Genomic DNA, 12,147 nt, shown 5'->3' on the forward strand with positions numbered 1-12,147 from the left:
ATATTTGATTCTGAAACCTGGAACTTTACAATTATCAGATTATCCTTCAAGACTTTGAATATCTTTACTTTTTTAATTCTGAATATAGTTGAGATCCAACCACTAGAAAACAGTAAAGTTCTTTTTGCTCCTATCCCTCTAGCCAACTACCTTTATTTTTTTCAGAGAATCCCTACATAAACAGATTGACCTTGAAATTATAAAAGGTAGATCAACCCACGTGTGCAAGGCTACTAATCCAAGTCCTACTTACAATTCTTGTCCTACTATTTTCAGTTGAAAATAAAGGTCAAGAAGAAAATTATTTTGATCTTGATGAGAGAGAATGCCTAACTTTTTACGGCATTAGGATTTGCGTGCTTGACTGCATCTTTCATTTGTGTCTGTATGCATGTTCAAGATTTTTTCATTTGGTTAATCTATTCTTCTATTATCTATTATTAAAACTAAATCTGATTCATTATTCATTCAATAAAAGCAGCATATTCATTTGTTTCTCTTTATTCAACTATACAGTCTGCTTGCCATGGTGCAAAGAAACCCCACCAACTACTTTTCAAAGACATAGCTTCCATCTCATTGCTACTCTATTTCTGAGGCAGCCTGAGATGTCAAAGTAGAAAGTACTATTTTGCCTCATATTGCAAGACAAGTTCCCTTATGTGGACATAAGGCACATGGATAAAAGCATTTACAAGTCAGCAAATTTCTGAGCTCCATTTGGTACTGCAGCTCTGTTCTGAGACCACCCTTCTTGTCCAGTTGCTGGGCTCCTCTGTGCCTTCATAAACATTTTGAGAATGAACATCTCTCTCATTTATGGAATCTAATCTTTCTTATTTTTGAGAAATTAGACATGGGAATATTGACCTAAGTTATGACTGAATGCAGGTCTACCAGACTGTCAATATTCTAATAGATAAGCAACAATAAAGTTATCTGTTTCATGGCATTATTAGGTTCACAAAATAATAAACCAAAATAAGATGTGTTAGTGATATATCAGAAATTCTTTGCTGCAGTTCTGAGTTTATCCTTAGCCCAAGAGACAAAGAAAGTTGTTATTTTGTATTGGCCACGCAGAAGGACCCAAGATGATTTTCCAATTAAGAGCTGGAAATCCTGGGAGCCTGAAAAACCATCACTAATTAAGGAAGGCAATGCCCACTTGATTGATTACGTGCCATCAAGTTGTTATCGACTCTTACTGATCACATGGATAGATTTTCTCTATAGTGATCTGTCTCTCTGATTTGATCTTTCAGCTCTTTTAATGATTCCCCCATCACCACTGTAACTGAATCTATCCACCTTACACAGTTACACAATATTACAATTCAAGTCTAAACCAGCTTATCCCAGTCTGATTCCTTGTAGCTGATGCCTTAAAGCTGTTGATGGCATAGATCCAGGTTATTTGATGAACTGTGTTGTCCTGCTAAGTCTTGCCCATCCTTCTTGGGCCAGCAGAGAAGGCCTACTGCAGATCCCATTGGCCAAAGAGCTCCAACTGTTGGGATCCAGAAGAAGAAACTTCTCTGCCTCACACCCACCCTTTGGAACATCCTGCCCTCCAGAGTAAGATTTGGCCCCAACCTCCTATCCTTCCGTAAGAGTCTAAAGACCAGGATCTGCAAGTTGTCCTGGGGACTCAATGCAGGAGTTCAACTCTGGAGGTGGCTGCTATGGTGATAGCAGATTCCATCTCCCCTCCCATTCTTTGCTCCCCACTCATCCGTCTTTTCTTTTTACTAATCATATTGATGTATTTTCTTTGTTTATTTTTTTCTGTTTTTTTTTCCCTTGATTATTGAATTATTCTGTTTTGCTTTCACTTTGTTTAAACTTGCTTTTTATTTCTTCTTTTTTATGGTTGTGAGCTGCCTTAAGTAGCCCCATAGTGAAGTAGGCAGTAAATAAATAATACTACAATTTCTAGAATTCTTCATCAACATAGTCAAGACATTCTGGAAGCTGTGTTTGAATATAATTGAAGTGTGACAAATCCAGATTTTTTTATTATTACAGCCGTAGGCCAGAAGTAATATGTATTGACTGTACCAGATTTGGCAAAAACTGGCCTAAAGCAGCCAACTGTATTTATTTGGAAAAGAACACCGCTGAAGAAGGGGGGAAATACTATGCAGTTAGTGCAGCCCACATCACTGTTTCCCATCACACGTCGAAGCACCATGAGATCATCATGCCGTAAAGCAGTTACTGATAAAATTGCAAATGGACATAAGATTACAAATAAAAATGTTAGAAATACTTTGCATTTCAGATGAGTATTTAATACATCCATACAATTCACTTGATTGTCTCATGCTGCTTTCCTACTATTTTAATCCATGCTACAAACAGAGATGGTAGAGAACTGATGTCAATATGCATACCAGTTTCCCATTTCCTTTCAAAATCAGGGTAAAACCTTATACAAATCGAGTGTGGAAAGATGTCTCCTGGTTGCACTACTAAGCCATTCATTTTTGTATTTCTGCAGTACAGTATGAGTCATGTAAGTGTCCCAAATCCTTTTTCATGAGGAAGCAGTTGGGGGAAAAAAAGATATTTTAGAAAGATGTTCTGCAGAATCTTTTGGAATGGGGTTGGGGAATGGTCACTTTCACTGTGTTTAAAACAAGGATACGAGAATATAAGAAATAGAGGCCAGCAGAGTATTTGCAGTCTGAATAGCTATGTTGAGAAGAAAAGTTTGGCAGATACGACTAGTCATAGAGGGCTACAAATCTGCAGCTGCTGAAATTCTCTATCAATGCAGCTGTTAAACGCTCAAGAACCTTCTCCTGTCTGTATTTAATCACCTTGCTCACATGTATATTTTTAATGCTCCCCTTAGAACTCATGCAATCCTCAGAACTGCAAAATGAATGAAGACTAATCCCTAAAGTGTAAAGTGATTTGCTAGATCTCACATCACCCATTCAACAAATAGGGGTTACTTACTCCGGATTTTAGGCTAAAAGTAACAGCTGTACAATTCTATTTAGGCCTCACAAGTCAGACAGTGAAAATGCCTCCTCAAGAAAGTCTAAATTACTTAGGCTGAGTGCCAGATCCTCTAAAAGGCAAACTCTGTGCAGCATAGCTCTTTAATGCCACAGGCAGCTGGTCACTGTCTGTGCCATGTCTGAGGACACAATGAGTCTGGATGAATGGCCTCTGCCCAAATAACTAGAGATAGTCATGAAGCACAGGAAATAGTGGAACTTTTATAAAACTGAGTAGGTATCAGGGGTATAATGGTTTATTACTGAGATACTGCGTTTGAAGCACTGGGAAATAGCTGAAAGTTGGTATATAGTGTTGTTAATGAAATTCCTTATTTGTTGTTGATTTGCAGCTACTTTCACAGGTCAAAATAGAATGCCAGTATCGCTTTTCTGAATATAGAAAAGAATGTGCAGTCCGTGCAGTCCAGCAAAACTCTCCTTGGAATTAAGTTCTACTGAGTTCAGCAAAATTTACTCCACAAGATGTGTATGTACAGTTCCTTCCTAATAGAAATTATTAAAACATTATAATTATAAAGCTGCACATCTGGGTCGCAAATATTTAAGTAGTCCTTAGATGCCAGCAAAGACATAAAGATAAGCAGGTTTTTCTGCCATCTGGTGGACATCCAGAGATTTGCAGAACAGATATGGTAGCCCTATAATCACATTTCTTGGGCTATTGCTTATTAAAATGGGATAAAAATGAAGTATATAGCAGCAAGTTATATATAGAATATGCATTTTTGCTCATTGCCAACAACCGTCCTTCCTTGAAATGAATTAACAGTCATGAGCTCATGTATGCAAAGAACTCTGGAGCTATGTTTCTAACTTTCACTCGTAAAAGCAAAAAAAGTACATAGGTATAAAATGAACATTGGTATAAAAAATTCTACATGTGGAATATCACATGAAAGGCATTAAGTCTGTTCTTTATTATATTAGTGAAACTACATTTGGCTTCATTTAATTTAATAGAGCACTAATATTAATATTTGAATAAGAAAAGAAAGTAAGTCTGATGTTTCATGGAAGAAATAACAACATAAAAATATTGTCCATAATTTAAATTACATATTTGAAAGCAGTGACTATTTTAAAATTTACAGCATGATGTCAATAATATAAGTAAATTACAAACTTCAACATATATTTCAGGCTCCTTGGGCAATGATTTTTCTTATTGCTTATATTATTCCATAGACACCATGTTCACAAATGCTGCTCAATATCATCATCATCCATCATCCATTTGCAAACCATTGGAAAGCTTGTCTGTGCAAACCCAAGTGCACAGAAAGAACTCCTTGTGTCATTATTCCTAATGTGTAGTGTTAAATAGTTTTACTTGCACTGTAAATACCCTTTGACAAAAGGTAATCTTGAATGATGGGGCTCCCATTTGATGTATGCCCCACTGTCATCATGTATGTTTACATCACCGAAATAATTATTCTGGGAATGAAGAAGCAAACTCATTTGATTTGTTTATTTTAAAGTTCAGAATGAAGCACTTTAAAGTAGTTTACCAGTTCTTTAAACTGAATCTCCTCAAGGATACTGACTGATTTTAAAAGCAGAAACATTCTTTTATTGTGGGGTGGGGGAGGAGTGTGAATAGCATAGGCCAGGAGCAAAGGCTGCCTGGCTTCACCCAGGGAGATCTCCGGGAAGCCAAGATGGAGGCAAACAGAGGGGTTAATTTAGCCAAGCATAGCTGTGGCTGTTTGTGGTTGTCCCTGACAGCACGGCTGGCTGAAAAGCACCTGTGTTTGCTCTCTAGCTTTCTCCAATCTGCTAGAAAATGGCCCGAGCATGTCACATGGCTGCCTGATAGGCCAAGCACCATGGGAATACAAAAGCTGGAGCTTTTAGCAGAGTTAATCATTAATGTGCCTTTTCTTTGTCCCATTCAGGAGTGCTGACAAGCGCTTTGATATTTCATATTTGCCACCAGGTCAATTTCAGTCATAACCAGGTACTAATTGAACACATTGATTCACTGCATGGCTGTACCTGAGCCTTTGAGAAAATCTCTTTTCTCTCTCTCTCTCTCTTTTTTTTAAAGTTTTGCTCTTTTAAAACAGGGTAATGCATATGTTTGCTTTTATAAAACACACTCAGATCCACAGTGAGTGAACATCAAAGTGATTCTGAAAAAAACCCTATTGTTCTGAAACTGTTAGTTTGTACTCAGAATACACACAAAACACACAATGGCATCAATCCCTAAAAATCATTTAATTTATTACACCAGGCTTAGATGATACTTGCATTAGATTACAATTTCTATATACAAGATAAACTACAATACTCCAGTAAATCTATTATATACTAATACTTCCTGTGAAAATGGGGTACAGTATTTGATACTTTCTCTCTGCATTTTTTGTGAGATACATTAAAAATATAGTGTAAAATATGTCAAGTAGCAGAATCCCATCAAAATTACATTAAAAAAAACCCAATAATTATACTGGGAAACAGCTTATACTTACATTTCTTATTGAGAGTGATTACAGGTGTTTCATTCTGCTAGATTATGTTCCAAAATATTAAAAGTGATAAATGAACCATAAATTCAAAGCAAAATTTATCCTCCCATCAACTCAATTTTAAAATTCTAGAAAACCTGAAATGTTTTAATGAGTCTTCTTCCCTCATTCAGCAACTTGGGAATTTGGTCAGTCCTTTGTGGCAGGATGCCCAACAGTCTGCACTTACAGGCATGGTTTGGTAACTCCAGGAAAGCAAACTCCTTTATCTTAGAGTTAATTTAGCAAACTAAATCCATAAAGCTTGCTTTCCTTGCCCTTCATCAATGCACGGGTGAAAGTATCTTGAAGTCAAAAGTTGAATGTGGCTTTTTGTGACTGGAAAGGCAAAACAATTCTCAATTATGACCTGGATATAAAATAAAAGTTTTTCCCCGCCTTTCATATGTTTTGTTGGGACCATGTGGACTGTTCCAAGAAGTCTTTGTAGGTAAGGTGACCAACCGTCCTCCTTTAGGGAGGACAGTCCTTCTTTTGTAAGTTCTGTCCTCCCTTAAAAAGTGTCCTCCTACATGTCCTCCTTTTTGATATTTGAAGGCTAATCTGTTGCGCGTTATGTGACGTATTTTATTAAACAGTTTTTAATGGTGTTTTTTTTTTACTTCATCGCAAGTATATTGAACAGATATTGAATCTTGTGTTGAATTTTTATCTAAAGAAATGCTAGACATTAAAATAGACGACAATTGTCTCTGAAGAAATTAGAAGAGTGAATGTATATTTAAATTCTGAAAAATTAATACAATGGGAAAATCAACACGTTGAAATTGATAAAAGATGGGTGGATATTTTCAGCCATTTCAAAAATGAACATATTCCATGTGAACATTTATTTATACTTGTTCAATTTACGTTGTGCTGCCCTGGAACTAATGCAGCAGTTGAAAGAGTTTTTTTCAATTGCCAATGATTTTTTGACAAGTGAGAAATCGAGATTGAATGTTGATACTCTAGCTGCAGCACTTGCCGTAAAATTCAATATGAAGGATATTTCTTGTTCAGATATTTCCAATATATTGTTAGAAGATGATACATTGATAAAAAATATTAATTCAATGGAAAAGTACTTATTTAAATAATAATTAACAGGCATGTAAGCATAATTACAATATAAAATGTTGCAAATGTTTTTATTATGCATATATCATATTTTAGTGTATTATTGTTGCAATGAATAAAATACTTATTTTATTTACGATATATTTTTTCCAATTTCTTTGTCCTCCTTTTCATTGTAAAAAAGTTGGTCACCTTATCGTAGGGGAAATGGGGAGGGAAGATAAAGGAGTGAGACAAAGAAAACAAACTCTTCCTCCTTTCTAATCCATTCCTGGAGTTCTTCACAGATGCCATTTTGTTTTCCATATTATAAAGTACCAGGAAATCATTTTAAGCTTTTTACTTACTTGCTTGCTTCCAGAGTAGAATTGAATTTGTATTATGGTCACAGACCAAAGTTACAGATAGAAACATATTAAAAAATAAAATAAAAACAAATAAAAATATGAGGTGGTATGCTTATCAATGGGCAATCAAAGTCTGTCTAATTTTATGAGCAGTATAAAAAAATTGGCTATGTTCAAGAAGATTGAATCGTATTGATCTGATAACAACTGTACATTAAAAAGATCAAAACTTCCTAGATGTTTTACCATGGAATTATGTGATAGGTCTAGGATCCTCATCAATGATACAGTATTACAGGACATGAGTTATTATTTCAAGGGTCCCTTGTCTCAGGGCACAGTCTTAGACTTTATTGTGGGATGTTTATCAAATCACCTATTACTACCAACCCTAAACTCAAATTGTATTGGCTGATTTTGATTGAGATTTAATATTTGATGCATTGTAGGTTTTTTAAATTTAATCCAAACATTTATTTCATTGCAGTTTGTTCTAATTTAAATTTTTTAATTAATCCTTTAAAGTTCCCAGTTAAAGAATAAAATAATTGTTTTAAAAAGTGACTGGTAGAGATAATGTTCTTTTTTTTCTACTTTAACAATTGTATTAATTTTTATTTTTGTTCAGCTTTGCTTTAAACTCTGCTTAAAAAAACCCCAAATTCTACAGGTTTTAAATAAATAATATGGAGAAATTTGTATTGGATTCTGTTGGTCCCAAAGCCTTCCCTTTGACCTTCTGCACAAAGAGCCAACTTAAGATGTTTTCTCCAGCTCTTCTCATTCACAAGCCTCATGACTGCCCAGATTCACTACACTTAATTAAATGTATAATTGTATGTATTTGTGCTGGGCATACCAGGGGTTGTAACACACATACATACATACATACATACATACATACATACATACATACATCATACATATATATCTCCATTGATCTAACATTATTATCAATCTTGGTGTAGAATGAAAGAAAAAAAGGAAAACTGTCTCTAGCATTTCAATTCCTCATTAGTAACATGAATATTCAAATGCCATCTGTACCTGCTGCTTTATTTGTTCCCCCATTTTAATTTCACAGTATGAATGAGTCCCTTTGCAGCAATAGAGACAAATGCAAAATTTTCCTTTCCTATAAAAATAGTTTGTTGCTTTAAACTATTACACAAGAGGTTATTTAAAATAATAAAGCTTGTTTTAACAAAGATACAGTGCCTCATCTCAGATTAATATTTCAGATAAGTAGATAACAGTCTGCCTGAACGAGGATATGGCTCAAACAAAGGTTTCTGTTGAGCAGAAAAAGGTGAAAGACAGATGGGTTGTTAAACATTGCCAGCATACTTTGCTGGTGCCATTCAGCGGTCATTGCTAACATTAACAAGAGGCATTGTGTGTCTTCCCTTGCTCATTTCTATGGCTAAATCAAATAAGGAGAAACATACAGTGGACATTTTCCTTTCCGTAAAATGTACCTTCCTCAGGCATTTGGAGAGGGTAAATGTTTTCAGTGCAGCAGCATAGTGGTATTTCTTCATATTTTCTTTGACATACCGGTATATTCTGTCAGCACTCACCATATATTGCTCTAGCAAAACTTTAGAGCAAATCAACTGTGAATTGATGTTGATTCCTTTTTCTCAGCTTGTTTTCTTCATATGAGCTTCATGACTATGTCAGTGGAGTTGCTGCCTTCACTCTGAATTAACTTTGTTCCCCTTCCATTATGTCATTAAACAGCCATATCTCAATGGCTTCATTATAATTTCATTGCAACTGGAGAAAACCATTTTTGAAATTAAAATATGGCAGCAAATGTTCAGTGCTCTGCATAGCATGGGTGGATGGTAGATATGGGGTGAATGTTTTGCACTGAAACCTGAAGGAATATTCCAGTAGTAACAACTTTAGAAAAATATCAAAGATGATATATTTTGCTGGAAAAAAAAAGAAAAATTAAGCTTGTGATTTATGGATTTGATTATTAGAAAGAGTAAATTATTGAACAAGGGAAATTATGATGCTAAGAAGACCAAAAACCAATTCTCATCACTTTTCTTTTCTTTATTTCTTTTCTATTTCACTCTTTTTATTTCTTATTATTTTTTTGGTTCTTCTTACTTTCAACTTAAAATTTGGTAAAGTTGGTAGAAGCTAGTAAAGTTAATAAACTAAGGCTAATAGTTGGCTTGGTAACACTTCCTGCAGGCAAACTGAACTTTAATAGGACTACAGTATATGGCCCGCAGAAATCCAAATGACCACTGGATAGGAGGGAGAAGATATCAGAAAATCTAAGTTTCCTGCCATCTAGTGTCCATCCAGATTTTTGGCATCCACATGTGATAGTTCTAGTTTTGTGGAATTCTGTTCCTCCTTTTTCAATCACAAAATAGTCTATTACATCCAAGCTACTGCACTCATTCTCTTGAAGTCATTTTATAGTTCAAATTACCAAGCATTTTCACTCATAAGGTAAAGGCATGGAGAAGCTAGAGAGAGATTTTATCTTGTTTTTTTAAGTGCGGAGATTATGAAGCAACGGTAAACCTATAAAAGAATGGAGAAAAAAGGGATAAATTAATTTTTGCTGAGTCCAACACTAAAAAGGCTGCTTTCAATTAGAAAAATATTCTGAGTGACCATATTTGAAGGAACTACCTAACATACAGTTGGAGGCTGTGAGTGGCTTGTCAAAGACCACCTAATGAGTTTGTGGCTATAATGTGAATGGGAAAGTTCATAGTTCAGGCATCCGTCTTTTTCATTTTGAGTACAAAATAAATGCAGAAGGAGGCAATAGCGGTTATTCCAGATCAGTAAATATGAGTTTGAGATATCTAACCTAGATGATATATTTTGGTGACTGTGGTAATTTAATGATTAGATAAGTGATAGAGAATTGTCATTCAATGTAGAGAATGGTCAGTTGATGAGGTTTAACAAGCATATAACACTTTTAGCTACTGCTCCTTCTGTTACTTCTCCAAGTTGTTATCTTTTTGAAGGACAAATGTGAAAACAACTGCATGGAGAAGTGAAAGAGGGAGAAAAGCTGAAAGTCAGAAACACAAAAATAATTATTCTCCAACCCTTCTGGAACATTTTCAGATTATTTTGAATACAAAATGATGTGTTTTTATATGGGAATGGAATATGAGATTATGTTTGCTCTAAACTATCTTGAACTTTTTCTACATCTCTGCTAATGGTAAGATCACAAATGATGTTAAATGTACCACTTTTGGTTACATGTATCTGTTATTCTACCAGATATGGTAATAATATGCAGTAGTCATTGAAGAAGGCAGGTGTTAGGAATGTAAGGTAACAGTTGGGTTAGCAATATATAAACCAGGATGGTAGTACTGTTTCTTTAAGTACTGCTGTAATGTGATTGGTTGCTGTTACCTCAAGCAGCCATAAGAGGGAGCCAGAATGTTAGCTCTCTGTTTGTTAGATGCTGATCAGTGGATGTATCGTGAGTTACTGTTTTTTTTGCTACTGTTAGCTGCTTTGTGTGCTAAACTGATTATTTGATACTGGACTGTGTTCGAAGGATCATTCCTTATCTGAGAACATTGATAACTGACTGACTGAACCGTGTATGACTTGGACTTTAAATTGAACTCTGAATACCTCTATATTTCCACATAGTAAACTACTATTATTTATACTATTCGGTGTCCCTGTATGCTGGTTTGTGCGTGTTCTTCCATACCACTCTCATTACGCTTCTCTGCACACTCGCTCTCCTAACGGGGAGCTTACTTACTTAATACGGGTTATGGGCCCAGAGTGTACCAGACGTAGCTAAGAGAGAGTTGGTGTCGATATGCAATATCATATACAGACAGCTGTTTAGTTTGTGATTCTTACTATCATGGAGAAGATGGCACATGCCCCATCAGCAAGTCTATCACTAATAACCCGGTTGGATGGAACAAACTATGTTTCCTGGTCTATGAAATGCAGCCTATTCCTGCGTACTGAGGGATTATGGGATGCTGTACAGCAGTGGCGTGCAGTCAGGTGAGGCAAGTGAGGCACAGCCACACCACTTTCATCATGAAAAAAAAAAGTAAAAGGAAAAAGCTGAGCTAGTTGCTGCCTCACCGTGGATGACTCTGCTTAACCTCACTGGTGCTCTCCCTCCCCAAGTGTAGTGACTTCCTCCCCAGGACCCCATTCATTTCTCTCTCACACACACACAGCTGGATAAAACTATATAAAAATCTAGCCCAGCTTCACTGATTACAAGTTTGAAAAGGCAACGTGGCTCCACCTGCAATCAAACTACACTTGGGGAGGGAGAGCACAAGCGAGCACTGAGGAGACCACAGGAGGAGGCAGGAAGCCAGGCAAAGAGCCATGCTGTAGTACACACACTTCCCCCCAGCCTCTTTCTTTTGGAAGGCTCGGCTCGGCTCCCGTCCGGCTTCTCTGCTTCTCCTCTCACCCCAGCCTGCCAGCAGGAGGTGGTGGGTGGGCTTTATTGTGTTCCAGGCATTTCCCACCCAGACAGCAGGCTGCATTTGCAATGGTGGAGGTGTTTGGGAAAGGCAGCAGGGGAATGGGGGGGGGGGCAGAGGAGCTACTTTCAAGCCACTGGAAAAGATATCCAATCCAACTTTTGTGTGTGGGGGGGTTTGTTTGAGAGTGAGTGAAGAGGGAAGGGGTAGGAGAGATAGTCCAATCCAACTTGTGTGTGTGTGTGTGTGTTTGAGAGAGGGGGAGGAAGGGAGAGAGGGAGGAAGGAGGGAAGGAGAAGAAAAAGAAAAAGAAAGAAGGAGCAAATGAGAAAAACAATTGCTGTCGCTTTAAATTGGAACTGAGCATGCCTGGCTGTGGAATTCTGGGAGTTGAAGTCCACAAGTCTAAAAATATTTGAAACTCAGCACTGTGTCAGTGCCTCACCAGTCATAAACCTCACCGCACGTCACTGCTGTACAGAATCCACCAGACGTAACTTCTTGGGATCCAGATGACGAGGATGATGCCAAGAAGATAGCAGAGTTTCAACGATGCAATGGACAAGCATTGTGTATAATTGGTCCAACACTGACCGACCAACAATTAGTTCATATTCGTGGGGAGAATTCTGCAGCAAGATGTTGAAGAAGATATATGTACGTGACACTGTAGGTGCGCATATACATCTTACCC

General features: G+C 36.7%; 1 protein-coding gene across 2 annotated transcripts in view; it reads right to left on the reverse strand.

The window, feature by feature from the left end:
* Positions 1 to 5,247: 5,247 nt before the first annotated feature.
* The window catches only part of FOXA2 (forkhead box A2), a 75,468-nt gene continuing 68,568 nt past the window's right edge, over positions 5,248 to 12,147 (reverse strand). Inside the window, exons 5-6 of one of the 2 annotated variants that reach the window (XM_081952512.1) lie at positions 8,559 to 9,531; positions 5,248 to 5,890 (exon numbers count right to left, since the gene is read on the reverse strand). The gene's annotated coding sequence lies outside the window, so the exon portion shown is untranslated. Of the gene's footprint in view, positions 5,891 to 8,426; positions 9,532 to 12,147 lie in introns of both variants that reach the window. The other variant, XM_081952510.1, reaches the window with a different exon arrangement.

This window comes from Natrix helvetica, assembly GCF_964273705.1.
Source record: "Natrix helvetica genome assembly, chromosome: 4".
NCBI lineage: Eukaryota > Metazoa > Chordata > Lepidosauria > Squamata > Natricidae > Natrix > Natrix helvetica.